The sequence below is a fragment of the Erithacus rubecula genome (assembly GCF_903797595.1).
Source record: "Erithacus rubecula genome assembly, chromosome: 4".
NCBI classification, from domain to species: Eukaryota; Metazoa; Chordata; class Aves; order Passeriformes; family Muscicapidae; genus Erithacus; species Erithacus rubecula.
In genome coordinates this window covers 38551361-38574217 of record NC_136686.1, presented here as the reverse complement: position 1 = coordinate 38574217, position 22857 = coordinate 38551361, and the positions used below count along the sequence as shown (strand labels likewise).

Genomic DNA, 22857 nt, shown 5'->3' with positions numbered 1-22857 from the left:
ATATGACAAAATAAAAGAAATATCATACTAGATATACTGCATATGAATAGCAAAAAACATGCAGAAAACTCAGTGCAGAAAATTAGATAAGAACTTGAAGTACAACAGTGGGAAATGTGCTAATTTGGCTACCAAAATTTAACATCAAAGTCTACAAGCAGTGGAAATACTACCAGCCTCTGAGCCCATGAAGCAATGATACTCTCTGTGTCTGGAGAACCCTTACAAATTCACTCCTCACCTGACCAGCAAATCTTCTCAGCAATATAATCTTGAGTATTAATTCATGAAAAAATATGAGGTGGAATTGTGAGCATACAACTTCTAGAGTGGATGTGAGAAGCCCTGAAAAACTGGTGGAAAACAAGTATTTTTAACAATACCAGCAAGCAGACAATCTATTAAAACAGCATGCAACCTTTTATGATCTGATACTGCAAGTCAGCAACTAAAAATATGCACTTAATTACTTATTTAATTTGTCTGAGATTTTTTTAAAAAAAGACACTGAGCCAACTGAGGGAGCTCAAGAGCTGTGCATCCTTAAACAATGTCCCCAGAGAATCCTAGCTTTCAGCTCTGGTGAGATTTCAAAGCCACCAGAGAAAGGGAAGAGAATAGTGCTTCTGGGGCATCATCAGCTCTGTCTCCACATCTTTTACTCAGCTGGGCTTCCTAAGATCTAATGGGTGTTCTGCAGATTTTCAGAGACCTCATTATACTTCCCATGCAGCTGTACCTTCTCTCAAAGGGCTGGCAGGTGGCTGCCCTAATGCAGCAAGCACAGGCACTTCCAACTGCTCTCATCTGCACAGTATCCTCCTGAGACACTCCTGCAATTTCCGGCTGCACTGGAAAGCTTGGTAAGGAAATGTTCCCTCAGACACGAGTCACAGTCCCTCCAGTGTGTTCCTACAGCCATACAAACACTCCCTGGAGAGCTGATGCATATCCTCATGCTCATTCTGTAGGAAACTCAGTTTTTCTCTCTTCCCAACATCCACACACAGTATAAAAAGTGCAAATAGGGCAATCTAAAACTTCCAAAAAGCACACACTACTTGTTTATTCTTACTTACTGTAGTTCCACAAGGATAGAAGAAAAAGACAACCCCACCAGCAATTGTCCCATTTTCTCTGTCCTACATCGTGTACCCATGGCTTTATATTTATATTTCCAGTCATTTTTAGAATAGAACATTTATTTTTATGTTCCAGGTCAGGTCATTCTAGACATACTGTTGATACTCTTATCTGCAAATTTTGGAAGGAAAAGGTCTCCTCAAACTCCATGAAGAGTTGAGAAAATGTTGGCAAAACTTAGATTATCAACAATAAAATCACCTTAATACCTTTGCAAATCCCCTACTAGTGAAAAAATAATGAGCTTCTTTTTAAGTAAAAAGTTACTTGTTTCTGTCCCTTTACAGAAGTGATATTCAAAGCCAAGACTACAATATAAGAATAGTTTTGCTCATGAGTTGCATCACATACACAGGCACTATTTTTAGGGCTGTGAAAATCAGACATAAATCATTCCTGCTTCACAAGTCACCTGTAAAGAAGTATTTAATGTTTTTTTTACTCTACTGTGACTACATAATTGAAAAGTATGTACTAAAAATGTTTAAACATGAGATTCAATGGCTTAAAATGAATACTGACACAGTAAAAATAGATTTCTTGAGAGAATTAACTAATCATTAATAACTTGAATTGAAAAAGGTAAGACTAATCAAATTCTGCCTTCATAGTAATTCTTATAAAAATGGGTGTAAGGGGAGAGCTAGCTAATGAAGTGAGAATAGTAATGAATCTACAGCACATTAACCCATTGTTAAATTATATTTTTATTTCAGTTTCCAGGTCAAGAAAATCATAGGTCACTGAGGGCAGGCTAAGAAGGGAAAAGATAATTCTTTTTATTACCATAAAACAAGGGTCAGTTTTATGTTAGGATGGGGGATTAAGTGTCTGAAAGGTACTGACCAGAAAGAAAATTCAGTTACAGACATAAAGGTATAAGCTATGTTGAATACAATTTATTTGAAAACTCCATTGTTAACCAGAATGCCCAGCTAGCAGGATTGCTAAACCCCACTAAATTAGACAAAGCTGAATAGAATCACATTTTTATTCCTGAAAAGTAATTGGAACTTTAAACAAGTATTGTTTAAAACAATACTTGAATATGACCCTCAAACTTGACAATGAAGTCTGAGGTCTCCATGGGAACCAAATCAACCTCCATGCACAGAATTTACCAGGCTGAAATGTGTGTGCTCTGCAAAGCATGTGCTTTTGCCTTCAGAGTGATCAGAACCCTTGTACATGCATAGGCAGCACGGATAGTAGAGATGTGGAAGACCTTTCAGAGGTGTCAAACTTATAATGCATGGCTCTACAACACAGCACACATGTCCAGAGGCTTCAGGTAACATCATTCCTATGTCCAGAGTCCCAGATGGGACTACTATGAAATGCTGATGTGCGGCAGCTGGAGCAGGGGCATCTGGACTATGGTTACCAGCTATCCCTAAATCCCAGGCACATCAATAAAGTATTCAAAATGCACCAAGATTTCTAGAGAATACAGTGTGAAAATCCGGACATACAGGTGTGCCGGGTTTGGCTGGGATAGAGTTACTTCTCTCCACAGTAGCTGGAGTAGGTCTGTGTTTTGGATTTGTGCTGGAAACAGTGTTGTAACATGGGGATGCTTTAGGTGCTGCTGAACAGCGCTGACACAGCATCAAAGCTCTGGGCCTCTCCTGCTGCCCTGTCAGCAAGGGGGCTGGGGTGCACAAGCTGTTGTTAGGGGACACAGCTGGGACAGCTGACCCAAAATTACTCAAGGGATATCGCATACCATATGGTGTTCTGTTCAGCAATAAAAGCTGGGGCAAGAAGGAGGAAGTTGGAGGACATTTGGAGTCATGGCATTTGTCATTCCAAATAACTGTAATGTTTGATAAAATCCTGCACTCCTGGAGATGGCTGAACACCCACCTGCCCATGGGAAATGGTGGATGAATTCCTTGTTTTGCTTTGCTTGCCTGTGTGGCTTTTTCTTTACCTATTAAACTGCCTTTACCTCAACCTGACAAGATCCCCCCATCAACCCCCAATTTTTCTACCTTCCTGATGCTCTCCTCTATCCCACAGTGGGATGGAGCAAGCAGGTGGGTAGTGCTGAGCTGCCAGCTGGGGTTACACCAAAACAGTCCTTTTCAGCACCCAAAATGGGGTTCAGAAGCTTCAAGATAACAGATTTGATTGGAATGTGCCAGACTGGATTTATGGCTGTTATTGATGTTTATCTACTATCTATTAACTGGCAGATTCCTGTGCTTGCTTCACTGTAAATTAGTCTAGTGCTTGTTAGTGGCTGCTTTTTTTGTAGTGCTGTACTTTTTATGACCTTACTGTACAGTGCCTGGGAACATTTTTACCCCAGCAGTGCTCGTGCACTGACAAATCATGAAGGCATCACTGCTGTACTGGACAGGCTGAAACTCCAGTGAGAGCTCAAGCTGGAGGGACTGTGACCCATGGCTAAGTCCCTGTGGGAGCAGGATGTCTCAAAGAATCTGGCTGTGAACACGTGCATGTGCCCATGGCTGTGTCTGTGCCACAGCAGGTGTACCTCCAAAAGAACTGCAGTCCAAAGGGAAGTCCTTGGAGTCCCCTTGGAGGGGGAGTGTTGGAGAATGTACCCCTTGAAGCATCTGTGGCTGTGCATGAGGACATGCTAGAGCACATGTGGTTATAGATAAGCCTGGGACAGAGTAGGCACAGCCCTGGAGGGAGTCCAGCTGTGGGTCAGTCATGTTGGAGCACATTTATTATTTCTGAAGGGATTGTAGCCCATGTCCAAGGCCCCACTGGAACAAGGTGCACCTCAAAGTGGTTGTGGCTGTGGATAAGTCTGTGTCACAACAGGTATGCCCCTGTATCGACCCTGGCTCACAGACAGACTCTGGCTGATAATGGGGAAAATGCTATTACCTCTGTTCTACACATGCACACACTGAGAGTTCAAATTACTTCATGGACCTCCTAGCCAGCTTCAATTTAAAGTGTTCACCTAAAAACTTCATTTAGCCTCTGTAGCTGCTTCAGTCACTGAGTCTTTCACTGGCTTGGAGCTGGTCAAGCGAGAAAGCAAGCACAAGGAGTTTGCAAAAGCTTCTTTTCTTTTTTTATTTTTTAAGCCTTTACTTTTCTGTGAGTAAAGGCAGTTGCATTTATATTCTTTGAAATAAATCTTATTTGACACAGTTATTCTGTCTGACTTTGCAAAGCAGACTGTTTTTTGCCAGGGATAAAAGCTGTGATCATCATAAAACTGTGAGAAAAATCAATGTTATATAAAATAAATGGTTATTTTATATATGCACACAAACACTGCACACACACATAACACGAGACCTAATCCTCTGGTCACACAAACAAGGAAAAAAAATTGTTACATTTGCTGAGGATACCTTCTAGCACTACTACTAGATTTTTTTTCTGGAGGTGGGGCTGAGAGAAAGCACCAACACAGTCTAATCAGAGCTTGCCATTTTTTCTTATTAACATCATGACTGATAATTTGGCTTATGGAGGCCTATGGATAATTTCAAAGATCACTGTAATGCTAGTAATGCTAATGACTTTCCCTTTAGGTTTCAACAGATCAAGGAATTTCCCCTCAGTTTTTTGTTTCTAATTCTGCCTTGCACAATACTGATTGTAACCTAAATAAAATACAATAAAATAAAAGAGTTAAATAAATAAGTAAAATTGTTATTTTCTCTTATGTATTTTAAAAAAATCTTTTCAATTCTTTACATTCTTCTTAAACAAATTCTTTTTCTAGGGAAATCATATTTGCCTCTGGTAGTATTGTACATAGATTTTCTCACTAAAATACCAAGCCCTTCTACTTTCAATGCTTTTTATTTTTCTTACTAAATTCCACTTTAAGTTGACTATGTATTACCTTCTGTCACAGCAGTTCTCTGCAGAGAATCTGAAATAAACATAAAGAAATGCCATCATTTTCAAGCCTCTTGAGAAACAAAATATGTCTACTCTTATGCAGCCTTACTTTACACTGAAAATATTTAAACATCTTGGATTTTTTACTTAGTGCATTACAACACATTTCAAAATCACTGGTTGCATTTGACACTGCAGATTGACTTCATTATGTACAAACATCTCTCCTTGTTTGAAGATTCTACATTTGGACAGTTCTGGCTGCTTTCTGCATTTTGTCTGCATTATCTCAAGTACTAAGGAAAGCTCTGTGCTGTTCTATGGCTTGCCATAATTCCTAATCATCTTGATTTTACTCAGCCAGTCTTTGTACACCAGCAGAAGGGCTGCACACTATAAGAAATCATTTCTACAGTTGCCAGTTTGCAGAAACTCCCTGCACAGCCTCATGTTGTTGGTGAGAAGGAGCCACACATTGCTTGGAGACACATTGTTTGGTGGCCAGGGGATGCCACAATGAACATTTTGCTCTGCCTGCCTCCCCAGCAGTGCCTGATGCTGTCTCCAGTCCAGGCTGCTGGATGGAGCAGGAGGGTACCACCATACATGCTGAGGAGCATGTTGAGCATCCTAATGGCTGGGTTGGCTTTTCTCTAGCTGCCTTCTGGGAAAAAAATATATAAATCTGCTAGCAAAGACAATACTTTAAAAAAAAAATTGAAAAAAAACCTTGCAAGGAACCAGTAGTTTAAATGTTTCTCTCTCTTAACTGACACATTGGTTCTACACATTGCCAAACAAAGGGAGCTCTGACTAAATATTTGTCTCCCACTCTCTCCCTCTATGAAAAATTAACATGCACAGGTGCACAGGATTGCTCTGATGAAGAACAGCATGAAAGGGGATAACAAGGAAAGAGTAGTATGAAGTGACAAAACATTCATTAAGGATTAAAAAAAGAAGGGTGGCTTTAAACACTGCCAAAAGTTTTATTTAAACACTATATAGTGTCCCCACTATACAGAACCACACAAGGCTGACACTAGAATAAATCTCAACTCTATAAAAAATTTACTGACAACACAGGCTACAAGTAAAGAGCTTGTTTACCCTCATCCTCCAGCTCCTGCCTTCCTGAAAAATTCAGCAGTTTAGTGCTGCATAAATCTCTGTAACGCTTCCTGGGACTTCTCCATCCAGCTAACAACTTTGGAGAAACAGACACCACTGTGGGCACACACACAAGACACCACTGTGACACCCTCACCAAGGTGGGTAATCCCTCACTTGCTGTGCTCACCAGAGGACCATCCCCTAGAAAAGCAGAGCAGATAGAGGGGCAAGAAGGATATAATACAGCTATACCATTTTAATTTTCTAAAATTGGGGTGGGTGGGAAAGAAGTCCCCAGAGAAAGAGCAAGCTCCACACCACCACCTGAAGGGGCTGGAGTGGCAGCAGGGCCATGTTACATGTCAGGGACCACAGTATGGTGCTTCATTCCCAATCTGCCTTGGATGGCCATGCCATCCAAGGGAATCCCTGGCCATGCCAGGGGAATCTCACTCTTTTTCCAACAGCCACAATCCAGATACTCCCATGCTGATTTATCTACAGCCACAACCAGGGCTCCTTTGAGATTCTATTCATAACAGGATAATTTTACAATCAAGTAACTCAGTACTAATCTCATATGTAAAAGTTTCAGATTCCAGTCTAAACTACCCAAAACCACCCTGCTGCTTGCCTTCTCCTTTTTGTTGGCATGAGGAACATTTACTATAATAAAGGCTAATGAAACCCTAAGAAAGATGCCCAACCAAATACTCCAAGTTTTTGTGAACAAACAGGCTGTACAAATACGGTCTAGGATTCTTTAGGTTCAGTTAATCCTGTCTTGGGCCAGCATAGATAACTCAAGAGACCTTGAGAAAACCTCTCTATCTGATTCTCCTGTTTGCTAAAATGTTATCAATTGCCTTCTTCCCTTGCCTTTCCACCATTTAACACTGTATCTTCAAATCTAATTTGAAAGTACAGTTTATGCCCTGGAAGTTCAAGAGAGAGTTGAAGCAGGCATCTTTTTATGACAAAGGAAAGTCATCCATTGGAAAACATGCCAATGCTGAACTAATGTTGACATGATCCAAAAAAAAAAGGAATTCATCATAGATTTATTGGCATGTCCACCTCCACAGTCCCTGGAGTCCTATCCATGCTGTCCTATGACACCAGAGAGTGACACACAGGAGATTAAACTGGGCAGTGGAACAATAAACAGAATGGACAATGCCTATCTGATGTCCAGCACAAATTGGCAACATTAAATTACAGTAATGTGGCATTGGGTACTGCCCACGCTCTGCTCAACACTCCCACTGAGGATTGATGAGAGCAGCTGTCCCCAAGAGGTGATCTGGAGATGATCTAAAGTGAACAATGAAGTCCATGGTGGGAGAAGATGAACATGGTAAAGGGGCCCAGCCTGACTGGCCTTCCACGCTGACTCAATGGCAATGCTGGAAACATGAGATCCAATTTGCAGGCAGCTCCCTTCAATCTCCCTGGGAAGGGATGGGAAGGATTCTCTACCTTTGTATCAAGTTTCCATGGTCAGGTTTTGGTAGTGGGTGAGCTATGGGGGTGGATTCTGTGAGAAGTTGCCAGAAGGTTCTTCCATGTCCAGCAGAGGCAATCACGGGCAGAGCCAAAATGAATGTGCCACTGGCCAAAGCTGGGCCATTTAGAAATAGTGGTAATGCTTCTGTGATAACAGATCTAAGAAATCTGAAAAAATGTTATGGCACGTACACTTGCAGCCAGAAGAGAGTGGGGTGAGAATGCATGATATTAACAACTCTGCAGACACCAAGGTCAGAGGAGAAGGAGGGGCAGGAGCTGCTCCAGGTGGTGGAGCTGATTCCTTTGCAGCCTGTGGTGCAGCCCATGGTGATGCTGCTGTGCCCCTGCAGCCCATGGAGGAGCATGAGGATACAGAGATCCACCTGCAGCCTATAGAGGACCCCCACACCAGAGCAGGTGGTTGCCCTAGAGGAGGCTGTGACCCTGTGGGAGGGCTGTGCTGGAACAGGAGCTACAGGAACTTGCAGATCCATGGAGAGAAGATCCCACCTTAGAGCAGATTTCCTGGCAGGACCTGTGACCCCATGGGGGACCCATGCTGGAGCAGGCTGTGCTTGAAGCCTATGAAAAAGTGACCCTTATTGGAGGAGTCTGTAAGAACTGTAGCCTGGATAGATTCAGATCAAAGCAGCTCATGGAGAACTGTGTTCTCTGGGAGGGACCCCACAGTGGAGCAGGATAATGATCCCTCTCCCTGAGCAAAAGGAGAAACAACTGACATAAATCCCATAAACCCCATTCCTTGTCTCCCTACGCTGCTGGACATCAGAAGGAAGGAAGGGTGGGAAGAAGGAGTTTCTAAGGTCTTATTTTACTTCTCACTATCCTGCTCTGATGTTGTTAGTAATAAATTCAATTAATATCTCCAATTTCAGCCTGTTTTGCCTGTGACTGTATTTGGTGCGTGATCTCTGTGTGTCCTTAATTCAACTCATAAACCCTTTGTTATATATTCTCTCCCCAGTCCAGCTGCAGAGGGGAGTAAAGAGAGGCATCTTTAGTCTAACATCCAGACAGGGTCAACTCCCTACACCCTTCCACGTGTCTGCCTAGAAAAGGATGTTCTAGGCCATGCCAAAAATACCAGCATGGCATGTTTCCACACCACTGGCTCGATGGTTTGATCACTGCTCTGACTGTTCTGACAGGGTGAAAAAAGAGGCTGAGAAAAAAAAAAATGTCAGTTACATTTTATCTGGAGAATCATTTGACAAAAGTTTGATGGAACAGTGTGAAGCTTTCCCTGGTACTGGACTAAGAGATGCACTGAACTGGAAGGAGGCCAAAGGGCAGAAATCAGAAGGGCTGTAAAAGATTCAAGTGGAAATATCTTTTAGCAAGAGACCTTTCATAGTTTCTGCCCATTCTTGCTCTTGAGTGTTTAAAATGCCTTCCCATAAACTAGGGTTGGTTATTGTCTCACCCTCAATGCTGGACATTCCATTCCATAAACTTTTTTAGCCTTATGTTAAGAAAGATAACACTTCCAAACAGTGAAAAATTAACCTGTGTCTTTTGCATTTCTGTTTAGCCTGGTCTGACAGTAAGAGTTGCTTCCACAAAGCAAGTTCTGAGAACCCTAGCAAGCACTGATATCTCCTCAGACAATCAGAGGTGTTCAGCTTCCTAATTTATTGGCTTCTGCCTCGCACTCTGCTATAACACTCCCAAAATCTCACAGTTTGGCAGAAGAGGAATGGTGCCAAGGCTGGTGGAGCCAAAGACCTCTGCCCCAGTGTGAGCCAGGTGTCCCCACAAGTGGGAGAGATCCAGGGCACAGCACAGGGACATCAGCACTGTCCTTGTGAGGATTTTGCAAGAACCAGAGAATCCAGTGCCTCGCAGCTGGAGCAGTCACAGCATCTGTCTGCCAGGAAACTAAACATGCTTCAAATGATGCATCAAAAGGTATCCCCCGGCAAATGTTTTTTTTTACCAGTCCATTCATTCCTCAGAATTGAAGAAACATTAAACATTTTTTCAGCATTTTAGTCTTTTAGGAAGGGACTTACACCTTATGTTGAATTAGAACCAAAGACTCCTGAGATGTGCTTTTCTCAAGGCAAGACTAGGATAATCTGCTGGACAAAATGTACATCTTCATCCAGAAGGTTCTATTAGTTTTAAGGGTTTTGTTCAAATTTTGGGCATAAACAGGTTAACAAGAATATAGCAAAAAGATGCTGTGAAAGTCAGAGATGTGTCCTTGAATGCCTTATTCTCTCCTGCCTTTATTTCTTCTTTTTTTTTTTCTCCTGCTAAAAGACGCAAACAACAGTGTTAAAGGGGAAGATTTCAAAGCCTGAAAGTGTTATTAGATGAGGAGCCACAACATATCATATGGAAACTGCAATTGAAGAGGAAAAGATTTCTATCATTAAAGACCCTGGTCTTGCCAAAAGCAAATGTAGATGAATGTAGACTGACAAGCCCTGAAACAAAGAACAAAAGTGTCAGACTATCAGCTTAAAGATTTTGCAGCATGAAAAGTGATTGGAAGTTATTACAGAAAAATCCTTTAAAGCCTTTAGCCAAGTATCCAGTTGTAGTAAAGAAAATAAACAAGAAGTTAGGTAGTATTGCTAAAGGAATATAAATCAAAGCTGTTGATATCACTATAATAAAACAGTGGCTAAAGTTGCAGAGGCAATAGTACACTTTCAGTGTACATGCACTAGAGGAAAATGCAACCTACTTTATGGCAGGTTGAGCAAGAGTATGAAATACTAGCAGCAAATGCATGGTTTGAATCGAGGTAGTAGTCAGAGGAAGTATCTGTGGTCCTTCCATCAGTCAATCTGATTTTTTAGATGAAGGATTATTTCAATAATTATTAATAGTTTAAATATAGGAGATGCACACCATACCACCACCATCAGAGAGTGATAAAGCAGAAATCTGATATTGAGAACACCCAGAACTCTCTGTGAGAGTATAACTCCTTCTGTAGGACTGACTGGCTACAAGTGAGCTTTCCCTTCCACAAAACAGAATTTTTTGTAACAATTGATCTCCTTCTTGATATTTTTATCCACCATTTGCTAATAATTATTGAAAAATAAGGGCAATATGCTTTCCTTCTCCTCAGTCACAATGTGCTTTCCAGCCTTATCTAGTAAGGGCAATAAGAAAAAGTCACTGAAATTGCTGGGTTTTCTCTTATTGCCTTGGTTAAACTCCCTACAGGTCACTGAAGGTCTAATTAATTATTACTAGGACTGTATATGACTGGGATATATCTCTTAAAAATAATATTGCTGATATGTGAGTTACCCTGTTGCCTAACTTACTGGGAACAACAATGGAACCCCCTTCTCATAAGTGAGAGTCTCTGTCCCCCTACCCCTGGCAATGACACGAGTCAGAGGGTATTGAACAACATTAACAGGGTCTTGGCCATGCCCACATGGCTTCAGGCTCCCTCACATGCTCTCAAAAATTTAACCCTGCCCTTGGCCAAAACCAGGACACTAATTTAATTTTAAAAAGAAAAAGAAAGATTTGTCTGAGTGGGTTTTTTTCATTGCTGTGTTTTGGTTTGGGTCTTTTCTCAATACAGTGAAAATAACTGTATTCCTGAAAGTCATTCCATAGAATTGAATAGCAACATATTTATCACAAGTGAGACCACTTACTACATTGCTATAATTTTGATTAACATTTACCTGTTTATGTTTCTTGTCAGAGACACATTAAATTTCTTTTCATTCAATCCAAAAGTAATTGATTTAAAGAAATTTAAACAAATGCATATTCATAAAGAGCTGCAGGCTTTTCCTCCCCAAATACAATCTACCTCTGATACCATCTGATAGCAGTAGAAGAAAATCTCCAGTAGTGGAATTCCCTCACTGAAAAGAAATTTCTTCACCAGTTTCCAAAGGCTCATACAAGGAAACTAACAGAACACACACAGCAGCTAATTTCAGAAGCTGGCAAAACACAGAAGAAATAAAAAAGAATGTAGATTTAATTTTTCCTCTCAAATGTTTTTAACATGAAGATAACTGAAACAAGAAGGAAAATTTAATCCAGGGAAAAAGCAGCAACACACATTCAATGGAAGACTGCACAAAGAAAAGAATGCAAGAAGAAATTAATAAAGGAAATTAGTATGATGACAGTTTAAAAGCTCAGCAGCTTTCACGTTCTTTTAAAATATTGATGACTTTTAATATGAAATACATTTCTCTGTTAAAGGTTGGTTGGCAACATTGCACGATGCAACATTTCTATTTTGGACTCTGCTGTCTGCAGGCCCTCTTAGCCTTGTTTGATATCTTCAGTAACTTCAGTCTGAGTTTGATATCAAATTTCTTCTGCCAGGCTTTCCATCAGGATATGAACTGGAGTGGTGTATACCTGCTGGGAACCCAGCCATTTAAATCAGTGTTTACTTTGCTTGTAACACGGGAGGTGATTTTGTCTCTCTGAGCATCCTGGAGGCTCTTCTCAAGACCAGACCTGGCTGCTGTCAGAGGAAGCCTGCAGTGTCCCATCAGCAGAGCTGTGACACAGACAAGTGCCAGGGGCTTGCCTGCCTGACCTGGTGGCAGATGCTCACTGCAGAGAGCATCTCCAAGGCAGCACCACATGCCAGAAAGGGAGAAACACCAAGTGCATGCTGCGGATGGCTGCTCCCAAGCCTGCTGCCATCCACCCTGGGAAGCACTCAGAAAAGCCAGGCTTTAATTTTGCATACACTGTAAACATGCTGCACCTTCAGGTCTAATAGGAATGGAGAGCATCAGAGAGAAACAAGCATCAGGAGCTCTACTTTATCCACACAGCACTGAATTCTGTGCTTGTGTCTCCCTGAAGACTAGTCTGAACTGCTGGTGACTGGGGAGGACTCTGTGAAAGCTCAGCAGGACTGAAAAATATGCAGTTGAACTCCGGGGCAGGTACCTTATTTTGTTGTGGATTCATACAATTCCCAGGAAAATAGGGGTTGGTCTAAGACTGCAGCAGCATAGCACTGCCACAGCAACAACATGAGAACAGTGTAAATGTCAGTCACAGCTCTGAGATCCTGCAATACATCTGCCTGTGATTCAAACAGGAAATCAGCAGATTCTCAAACAAAGCCTGCCATGAAAAAGCCATTTAAACTCCAAATCAGCTGAATTATAAAATTCTTTCTCTCAAAAACTTTTAGAAAACAAAGCTTTAAGGAAATGTCAAAGTCATTATTAAAAAAATGTAAAATGTTTCTCCATTTTTATTTTATGTACCGTTTTTCAAACGAAAGCAGCAGCCTGCTTTGCTGTGTTCAGAGCTGCTTCCCTATCCTGAGTTAAGTGAATAATGTCTTTCACACAACAGTAAAATAAAACAGGTCATGCAGACTTTCTTGGTACTTCAAAGAACAAAGCATCCTAAGAACACAAACAATTAACAGCTGCTAATTCTTGCTATCTTTAAGGAATGAGATGCATAATAATTTGGTTTAATGATTGAATACATCTCACATTACTTCCTCCCCGGGCTTTTAAGTAGATGAGTAAGCACATGAGTATCACTGCCTCACTCAGGCTAAAATTTGTGTCTTCTTATGTTCCTGATCATACAGGTATCTTCCCCTTCCTTTTCAGTATTTCCTGAAAAAATACATTTAGTCAAGCAGATATATGTTTAACGAAAATCAAAACCTTGGTGGAAACAAGACATAAAATTTCATGGAAAACTATGACAGCAACTGAAGACATTCCTTGAGCTTACTCACTTACAAAGACTTGCATTATTCAAAGAAGCCTACAAGCTACAGGGTGGGAAAAAAATCCTAAATTATAGTTTAATTAACTGCTAAGCCATATTCCTGGGGCCATCTGCCCTTCACTCAGAAGCCACCACTGGCACCCTCCCACATGACTAACAGCCATTAAAAGTCCTCTTGCCTTCAGCATCCCCTGGCACAAAGCAAATACTTAATCTCATATAACAATACCATCTAGTGGTAAAATACATTCATTACACTGGGAATCTCATATTTTCCTACAGCACCCCCAGACAGACACAAGAGCAGAAAACATCTCTGTACACAAATAACTCAGCACCAAAACAAATTCATAACTATTCATCTAAACATATTCTAAGCTTTAATCACATTGCTCTATGTAGAGCAGGTAAGCTTGTACTCCTCCAAAGGATATTAATTTTTCAATGCCATAAACCATCACCCAAGCAGCCAAGACACCAAACCAGGCCAGGAGTGCAAGGCACAGCATTACCAGTGTGCTGGCCACACGTGTGGAACAACACATGTGTGTCCACAGGTCCTCTATGACATGTAACAATACAAGAAATGGAAATTTCTCCCATTTTGAGCAGAGTAAATAGAGAAAAAATAGTGCTTGCTCTTTTCCACATATAGAAATTGTATTCAGCTGGCATCCTGAACCAGCTTCCCCTGTATGACTCCACTTATCCATAATAGCTAAAAAAGACTAAAAACTGAACATAAAGGCAAACTGTTACATTTAGTTGCAAAATCTTTAGGAGAATGTGGATGGTTTGAAAGAGTAGGAAAAAAGCTGGAGTGAGTCAGCAAGGCAGAAAGATGACTAATGGGAAACAGCAACAACTTGTTTTACAAAACAATAAATACTAGTTATATTGATGCTGTAGGGCTAAAAAGATATTTGACATGAAATAAAATTATTCAAAGACAGAATCCTGTACTAATGCAATGGGACAATTTGCTCTACTTCAGTGGGCTTTGTGGGAACATTAGCACATTGTAAACAGCATATTAACAAAGAGTCATGTTTGTGAAAGGCAAATTTAGTCAATAATTAACCTGTAGGAACAATTTAGCACATAAATTTAGCACAGTGTCATGCACAAGTCTGACTTGTAATCAGCTTGACCTCTTGAATGTTTCTCTCACAAAAAAAGAACAAAAACACAAAAGCTGACCCACCCTCATACTCAGCAAAAAGCTAAACGTTAAACTTGCATTTTATCAGCTTACATAGAGATTAATTTGTGGCAAGCTATGAAGTTCTGCTTATACTGAAATAGAAGACATTACAAAAACCACTTTATTGTTTGAAATATGTTCTTACAAAATCAAGTCAATTGCTCCCACAAAATGTGATGGTCTAGAAGTTTTCTACAGCCTTTAACTGCAGCTGTTGTTTGTCTGCAATATACACATTCACCCAAGAATCTTGAAAACTAGTTAAATGCTTGTCCCCTTAATTATCTAATTCAGGAAGACTAATAATGTAACTATCATCCCATGAAAAAACGATGCTCTTCAGAACCTCTTTTAAGCAGCCTTTCACTTAATGAAAAGATCAGCAGAAAAAGCAGATTTCCAAACATGAAACATTTATTTGCCAGCAATAACAACTCCTATTAAAATTAGCAACAGCAATGAATCCAACAGTTATTCAGAAGGTTATTAAGAGTTAAATGTTAACAAGGGAATATAGTGACAACCTCTTATGAATAACAAATGATGTTTAATACTATGTTTTAAGAGATTCTGAGCAGAAATGTCGTTGGGATCATATCATTTCTCTCCAATGTATATTACTGCCAACCTTAAATATACAATTACATTATCACGAGCTTCAATGAATAATTTCAGATGTTAGTTATCAGCTCTAATACATTTTGGATTTTTAAATCCTTTCATAAAGCTCTTTTTAAGGACAACTAAAATTAATTTGAAATTCATTCTTTACAGAATCAATATTTGGTTGCTGTCTGTAATTTATCAAGACTGTTTACATAGGGTAAACATTAGTTTCACAGCTAAATTTGAGGCGGGAATTGATGTATTCCATTCCTCAAGGGTTCAAAAATGGAGTGAATTAGGATTTCAAGCTACAGTACTTGCTGAAACAAGATTCCTGAAGCTTCATACCTGCTTAGTCCATCTGCAGTCTGCTTGTCATACCAAAAATCCATACTCAGGTCTCTACAGAATTTCAACCTGTCAGTAATGACTATGAACTAACAAAATTTCTTTCCATTAAGCAAAATTCTAAATGCAGTACTTCAGAACTAAACCATACCACTGAATGAAATTCCTTTTCATTTTCATAGAAAAGTTACATTTATATATTATTGCTATTCCTTGCCATTACTTGCATTTAAATGAATACCTCATGAAATAAATTTCTTTACACAGAGCATCAGACTGTCATAATTGTTATAATCATATCATAAAAAAACTTCCTGCATATTGTAGAAGCACCAGTAATAGCATTCAATCATGGAAAGTAGTTTTCCATCATTCCCACCTTCATGATTCTTAACACAAAAACTTTAAGGGGTTGATCATTGCACAGCATACAAAAGCAAATATTGAACAGGAAGATATTAATATCTGCAGAGATTTATTACAGAATTATAAATAAAATTTCATTTAATTCCTTAATATCTCCCTGTCTTAAAAACTGACAAAGGAACTTTCAAGATTCAGGGAGAACTTTCTGCTAGAGGTACTGGGTGGGCCAGGCAGGGCAATGTTTGCCAGTTCAGACAGGGTGGAGCCACCTGGGATGGGACAGTGGCTGGCAGCCATGGCTGCACTGACCATGCAATAGAGGAGTGCAAGATTCTGGCAAGGAAGAAATAGAGTACTGCTAAGTTCTAGCCTGGGACCTGTCCTGCTTGATGTTGCTGTCACCAGCTTGGAGGAGATGGTGGAGTGCAAGCTCTTCTAGTTTGCAGACTAACACCTAACAGAGGGGGCCCAGTTGATATGCTGGAAGGCAGAGCTGTCTTTCAGAGGTGAAGGGAGGCTAGAGAAATGTGCTGAAAAGAAATGTGAGAAATTCAGCGAGGAGAAAAGCCAAGTGCTGCCCTACAAAAGGAAGCCCCCCTGCTGCAGCCCAGGATGGGGAGGGACAGGCTGGGAAGAAGTTCTGCAGAAACTGCCCTGGGGGCAGCTGAGCATGAGCCAGATCTGTGCCCTAGCCAGAGGAACACCAGCAGCCTCTTGGGCTGTATGAGCAGGGCACAGACAGCAGATCAAGAGAAGAAATCAATCTTCCTTAATCCCCACTCAGCACTCACTAGACTTCATCTGTATCCAGTACTAGAACGACATGAACAAACTGGAGGGAGCTCAGCAAAGAGTCCCCACAATGCCTAAGGCTAAAGCATTTTCCCTGCAATGAGAGACTGAAAGAACCAGGACTTGCTTAACCTAAAAAAACTTGGGGGGTATTTGACAGCAGCCTGCCAATGCCTACAGCATGGTTAACAAGAAGATGGAGCCAAGATCTTCATGGGATGAAGACAAGAGACAATGGATGTAACCTGAAACAAAAGGTTCAGAATACATTTAATAATAAAAATTTCACCCTTAAGGGCAGTCAGGCAGAGGAGCAGGTTGCTCAGAGAGGCTGTACAGCCCTTCCTCTTGGATGTTTTCAAGACAAGACTAGATAAAGCTCTGTACAATTCAGTCTCACTTCAGATCTGACCATGTTTTGAGCAGAAGTGGACTTTGAAGTCCCTTCTCCTGAATTATCCTCATGGCCCTAAGACTAAGTGACAACCTATCTCTTTTTTATCTTTCCATAGGATGCAGCATATATGCTGGTAAATTAACTAAAAGCAAATAGCTTCCATTAGTATGAAAAGAGATTTATGTCTACCCATGTCAAAATTAGCATTAATAAATACAAATAAGGTTTTACTGTCAATGTTCAAATACGTCCATTTTGACATTTTATGCATTGCCAAATAATCCTCATGAAGTTTTGCTGCTGTTTTGAAAACAATCTTGCAGGTAATGGATTGCTCTTTTTAGCTACACAGTAATAATAACTCTCAAAACCATCTGGATATTTCAGAGTTTGAGGATCCATTGATCACAAAGAAACTGATGCCCTTTTCTGCTGACATTAGTTATTTTCTCAGCTAAGAGAAGAGGAAGAATACACATGCAGATTTGTGCTACCAAGATGCACATCTGTTCTGCTCCAAGATCAGACCAAAGCTATTCTTTAATTATTTACATAAAGATTAGTCACCGCAGATTTTACTTCATTAATCATCTTGGGCTTTTTCTTACTATGACATTTATTAGCAACCAAAAATTTCAATAATTCTTGGAACACATGTTAGCATTATATGCCCTACTACACATCTTATATATGGGCAATTAAGAAACTAGTTCTACATAAACTGCAGTAAGCTTTATGGCAATCTTCACTAATTCCTGGAGAAAAAAAATCCACTCATCCTGGAAACCTCAAATCTTATTCTCACTCTCTGGAACATTCTGACTTTTTAACACAGGCCATGCTCAACTGAACATTACAGCACACTGTTACCTTTGCAACCTGTGTCTAAACCAATAGACTGAAGATACTTTTCTCTGTGTAACATTTATCCCCATGACAAATGCAAAGAATAAAATGATATTTGGACGCAAAATATATAAGGACAAACATAATCAAATTTGAAGCACTTTTATGTGGACCCTATGTATTCTGGGAGTAGAGTTGAAACCTCACCTTTTTCCATTTCTCTCATCATGGTACACTGTTTAAATGTGAGATCCTCTCATATTCCTGAACAGGTGATATATACAAGTCAGTGCTTCAAATCAAGTACACAGGACTGATCTGATGCTGCCATGAAGAGGTGCCATATGAAAAAGTGATTATTTATTATACTTCTCTTAGTCCTTCTCTAGTTGCTAGCAAGGTCCATTAACCTAATCATAGGATTGAGAGATCTTCTAGTTCAATTCTCTTTTTGCTGAAACTCTCACCTAATCCTTGTCCTTAGTGGAAAAGTATCCAATCTCTCTCCCTTGTTCTGCCCTGTGTCCTTGAACATCCCTGTAACAGTCATTTCAGCAGTTCAGAGCACAAGAGAGACACTGCCATGAAGATGAACAGAGAATGAGGTCAGCTTCTTTTTATGGGCTGTGGAAATCAAATGGAAATACCAGTGGCTCTGTTAAGGCCACAAAATATGAATTTTCATGTCCCATCAGAAGAAGATGACCTGCTGTATTCCATTCTGCACAAAACATCTACAGAATACTTGAAATAAAGCTTACAAATTACTACACATGACAAACCTTCACTTTTTACAGAATTAAATAAAAATTTCCAAAATTTTTATCTTTGCATTTTCTGATCTAGGTAGCAAATGTAAAAAAATAGACAAAAGCAGAACCAAAGCAAAACAAATCAAACTAAAACAAAACAAGCCCCAGAGGCCTGGTGTAATACCAAAATCTAACAAGAAAGATATGAAATATGAAGCTGCCACCATAACCTCTATTTTCTACTTGCAACTTGGTACATCTTACAACGATACAAAGGGAGATGTTTCAATTGGATGTATTTTTAAAACCTTAACCACAAAGCTCAAAAAAATACAAAGTTCATATTTTTATGTAATACAAAGTTAGGTTTATTTTAAAATAGAATTACAGAAGAACACTGAATCCACAGGTATATTGTTTAGAGTTGTTCTGCAGGTTTGACTATTTGATTCAGCTTTTCTCTTACATGTGCAAAAGAAAAATTAAACACGGAGCATACCTGTACAGAGAAGTGATCTTTATGCTAGAGTGGCACAAAGCTGACACAAAAAATCCTCTTCAAAACTTAAGACATTTTCAACAGAACCCTTTAATAGAAAGATTTGCTTTTGAAGACTAACAAGACTAAGGTACAGATCACCTGCAGGATGTTTCAAAGCACCTAAGGTGGATGCTCTGAACTGCACATCCTCTGGATGTGTTTGCTGGTCCTTATTGACACAGGAAAAGTCATGGGAGGACTATGATAGGCGTCCAGAGCAAAGGAACAGTATTAAAAATTTTAAAGAAAATAATGATTTTTGGATTTCTGAAGTAGTCAGTAACAATTTGTCATCTGCTGCACTCACATATTTCTCACTGTGGTTCTGAGTAACTTTGATACACCACTGAATTTTTGTTCCTCTCAAGGAGCATTTTAGAAGCACAACATATACAGAGGTGTTTCAGTACACAGGAGCTTAGATCTGCCATACCCTCCTCTGTGGAAAGCTCACTCAGACCTAGCTTTGTCATTACATTGTGCCCAAGAAAAATGAGCAGCTTTTCTGGGAAACAGGCACAGAACCAAATCATGAAATCACTAAAGTAAGTACATGTTATTAAGATTATAATTCAGAATAAAGATTTGTTTTCCTCATCTTCTTAGCTACCCTCTATCTCTCCTTTTCCTAGTTTAGCTGAAATTAAAATGAGGTTTCTTGCCCAAGATGAGTGCTGCTTATGGAGGAGGAAAGGAACCAAGGAAGAACCAAGACTCTCCTCTGCAGCCTTGCAAGCCTCAGCATTGCTTAATTCTTCTGCACTTGGACACAATATTATGTATGAGGATTATTTAGTGAGAATTTGCCATCAGGAGAAACACTAAATGCAAAAACTGCCTATTTCATTCATAGCCATTTTTTTGCTATGTATACCACACAAATACTGATCACAGTATTATCAGAAGCCATAAAATTCAGAATGAGATAGTTCAACACAGCAGTGCATCTTCTCTGCCTGCTTTTGGTGCTTCAGGGTGCACTGAGGGACACTGTCTCCCAGGTTCCTCTTCTTCTGAACCTATAATAGACAAACACCAGCAAAGCATGTACATCATGTCAGCTTGGGCTTCCTGAGTCTGCACACAAGCTGAAAACATGACTCAGTGACTCATCCCACTTCTCCCTCTGAAGTGTCACACAGGCACAGCCTGTAATACTTTCACAAGCTAGTCCAGAAAAAGGGTGTAGAAACAACATCAGAGGTGTGCAAAAAGGGAGTCTTAATGTAGAGCAAGCAGAAGGCAGGAAGACTGGCAAGATGCAGAGAGTCCAAGTGACAATAATTACAAATAAATTTAGGGACAAATTATTTATTCTCCCCATGACCTCCACATGAGTCCCCCTGACACTACAGAGAACTGTGGAGGTGGGCCTCAGCTATACTCCATCTGATAGATTATCAAATAAATGCAGAATCTCACCTTTTCCTCTTCATGAATTTGCCATGCCAGGTCAAAGAAGTGGGAATTTGGGACCAGTGCAGTACTGATGCAGCTGGCAGAGTTGTTTATTTGAGAGGCTAAATTCAACCTTCGCTTGGTCGAATAACTTAATTGTGCTTACTGGGAGTCTGCTTTTTAAAAGGTTCAATTCTTTCTGCTGCCAAGAATCAGAGTTTGCTTTCAGCATGAAATTATCTCAGGGGAAGGATTTTCTGAGCCAAACCAGTTCAAAAGTATTCTTAATTGCTTTCCATACTCTTGTGAAACATGAGATTATGCAGCAAATCCACACTCTAAACCAGAAAAATTAAGGACAGAGGAAGGTGAAAAAACAACCTGACAGAGAAAAATAATAATCTTAAACCACATACCCTAAATAACAAAATTCAGCTTCAGATGTTAAGAGTTTTTAACAATCATTGTGCCTCCATGGAAAAGTACAATCAGGCTACATTAACAATGGAACACAGACTATGCAGATCTATTTTAAATAAGAACACTATTTGAAAACTCTTTGACTAGTCTATACAGATATGCATTGTGTTTTATTTGCAAATTGTCTCATAAATTTAACTGAATTTATAAGATAGAGAGAGCCTTTTGAAGCATAAATAAATTTTCCTTTGTCTTGATTTGCTTTTATTAATACATGAGAAGTTTCAGGAAAGATGAGATTATCTTTCATGCTAGAATAGCAATGCTGACACAACAATATCATAACTATCATAGAAAAACATTAGTCTACAGATAGTTTTCATCTATTGTACTGAACTACAAACATATTTCTGCAGGGTTTGGCAGTAAGGCCTCAATACGAAGGTAGACAAAAGGAGCAGTGCAATACAGCTTCTGTAATGAACAGCTTTATACTCTTCCAAATGTCTAGGATTATGTCAGGATAATTCAGAGAATTTCGCAAGTTTAGATAACAGGGAACTAGAAAGCTTTGAAGACAGATCAGTTAGAAACAGAATGCCTATAAGTATTATGAATCATTTAATACAGATATGGGTGCAGATGGGTCAAATAGATATCAGTCTAAATCATACAGGATGTGACAAGTTTTGTCTCTTCAGTGATCCTTCTGTCAGCTTGAATAATTTGCAGAGGAATATATCTGATTTCCCCTCTCATCTACTGAGCCATCTCATTCTGTCATTCAGTAAATATAAGTATCCAAGCAGAAGCCTTTTCTAAATCTATTCACAAATACACTCATGAGTATGTCTGAAAATAATTGTAGAGGAAGCTCTAAGCACTAGGTGACTTAAATACTTACTTTAAAAAAGGTATAAATTATAAGTGTTCCCTGATCATCATCTCTGTAAACAGAATACAATCCATAATTAGTGGCAGCTCAGCTTAAAGCCAGGGGATGTCAATACTCTAAGAAAATTAGGAGTCTGACATAAAATTTTCCAAGCTCAAAGCAATCTTAGGTGAGACACTTGCTAAAACAGGCAGATGACAGGAACATGCAACACAGGTTGGCCAATGCACACCATGTGAAACACTTCCGCCTACAGCCGTGTTTAAAATTAGCACACCACTCACCAAAAATAATAACAGTTTTTCAGTACATGATGCCATTTCATATTAAGCTGGAATGAGTTGGGCTGAAGCAATGATATAGAGAAGTGAAAGATCTGTAGTCTCTCCACTAATCTGTATAAAATATGTGCTATCTACAGGACTCATAAGCTTCCAAGGTAAGGTATGTCTGCTTGGAAGCAATTTGATATATTTAACCAAGTCTTCAGTTGGTAAGTAGATTCCATTAGCTTCAATCTCATTAAATAACTTAATATTAAATTTCTTCTAGATTTGATGTATATTCTCAGAAGCTGGATATTTTCAAATTCAGATGATGTAGCACCCTGTAAGTAAGTTACACATCCAACACTTATCAGCACTGAACCTGTAATAAGTATTTCCACAATGCTCTCAGGCACATGGTGTGATTGTTGGGGTGTCCTTCACAAAGCCAGGAGTTAGACTTGATCATCCTGATGGGTCTCTTCCAACTCAATATGATCTGTGAGGCCTTATATGAAGAACTGTCTGAAATACTATTGAAAATACATTACACAAAACCAGTTTAGCACTTCTTAAATTATTTTTAAAATAATTCTTCTCCAATGGTGTTGTTTCTAATGGAATCACAGATACTACTGATCACATAAAAAAAAATTACTATATAAAATTATTTTTCATA

General features: G+C 39.5%; 1 protein-coding gene across 5 annotated transcripts in view; it reads right to left on the bottom strand.

Moving 5' to 3' along the window:
• The window catches only part of TAFA2 (TAFA chemokine like family member 2), a 177731-nt gene that overhangs the window by 125708 nt on the left and 29166 nt on the right, over positions 1-22857 (bottom strand). Inside the window, exon 1 of one of the 5 annotated variants that reach the window (XM_079304624.1) lies at positions 4988-5013. The exons of the other annotated variants lie outside the window; for them this stretch is intronic. The gene's annotated coding sequence lies outside the window, so the exon portion shown is untranslated. Of the gene's footprint in view, positions 1-4987; positions 5014-22857 lie in introns of those variants that run through there. 5 annotated transcript variants of the gene reach the window in all.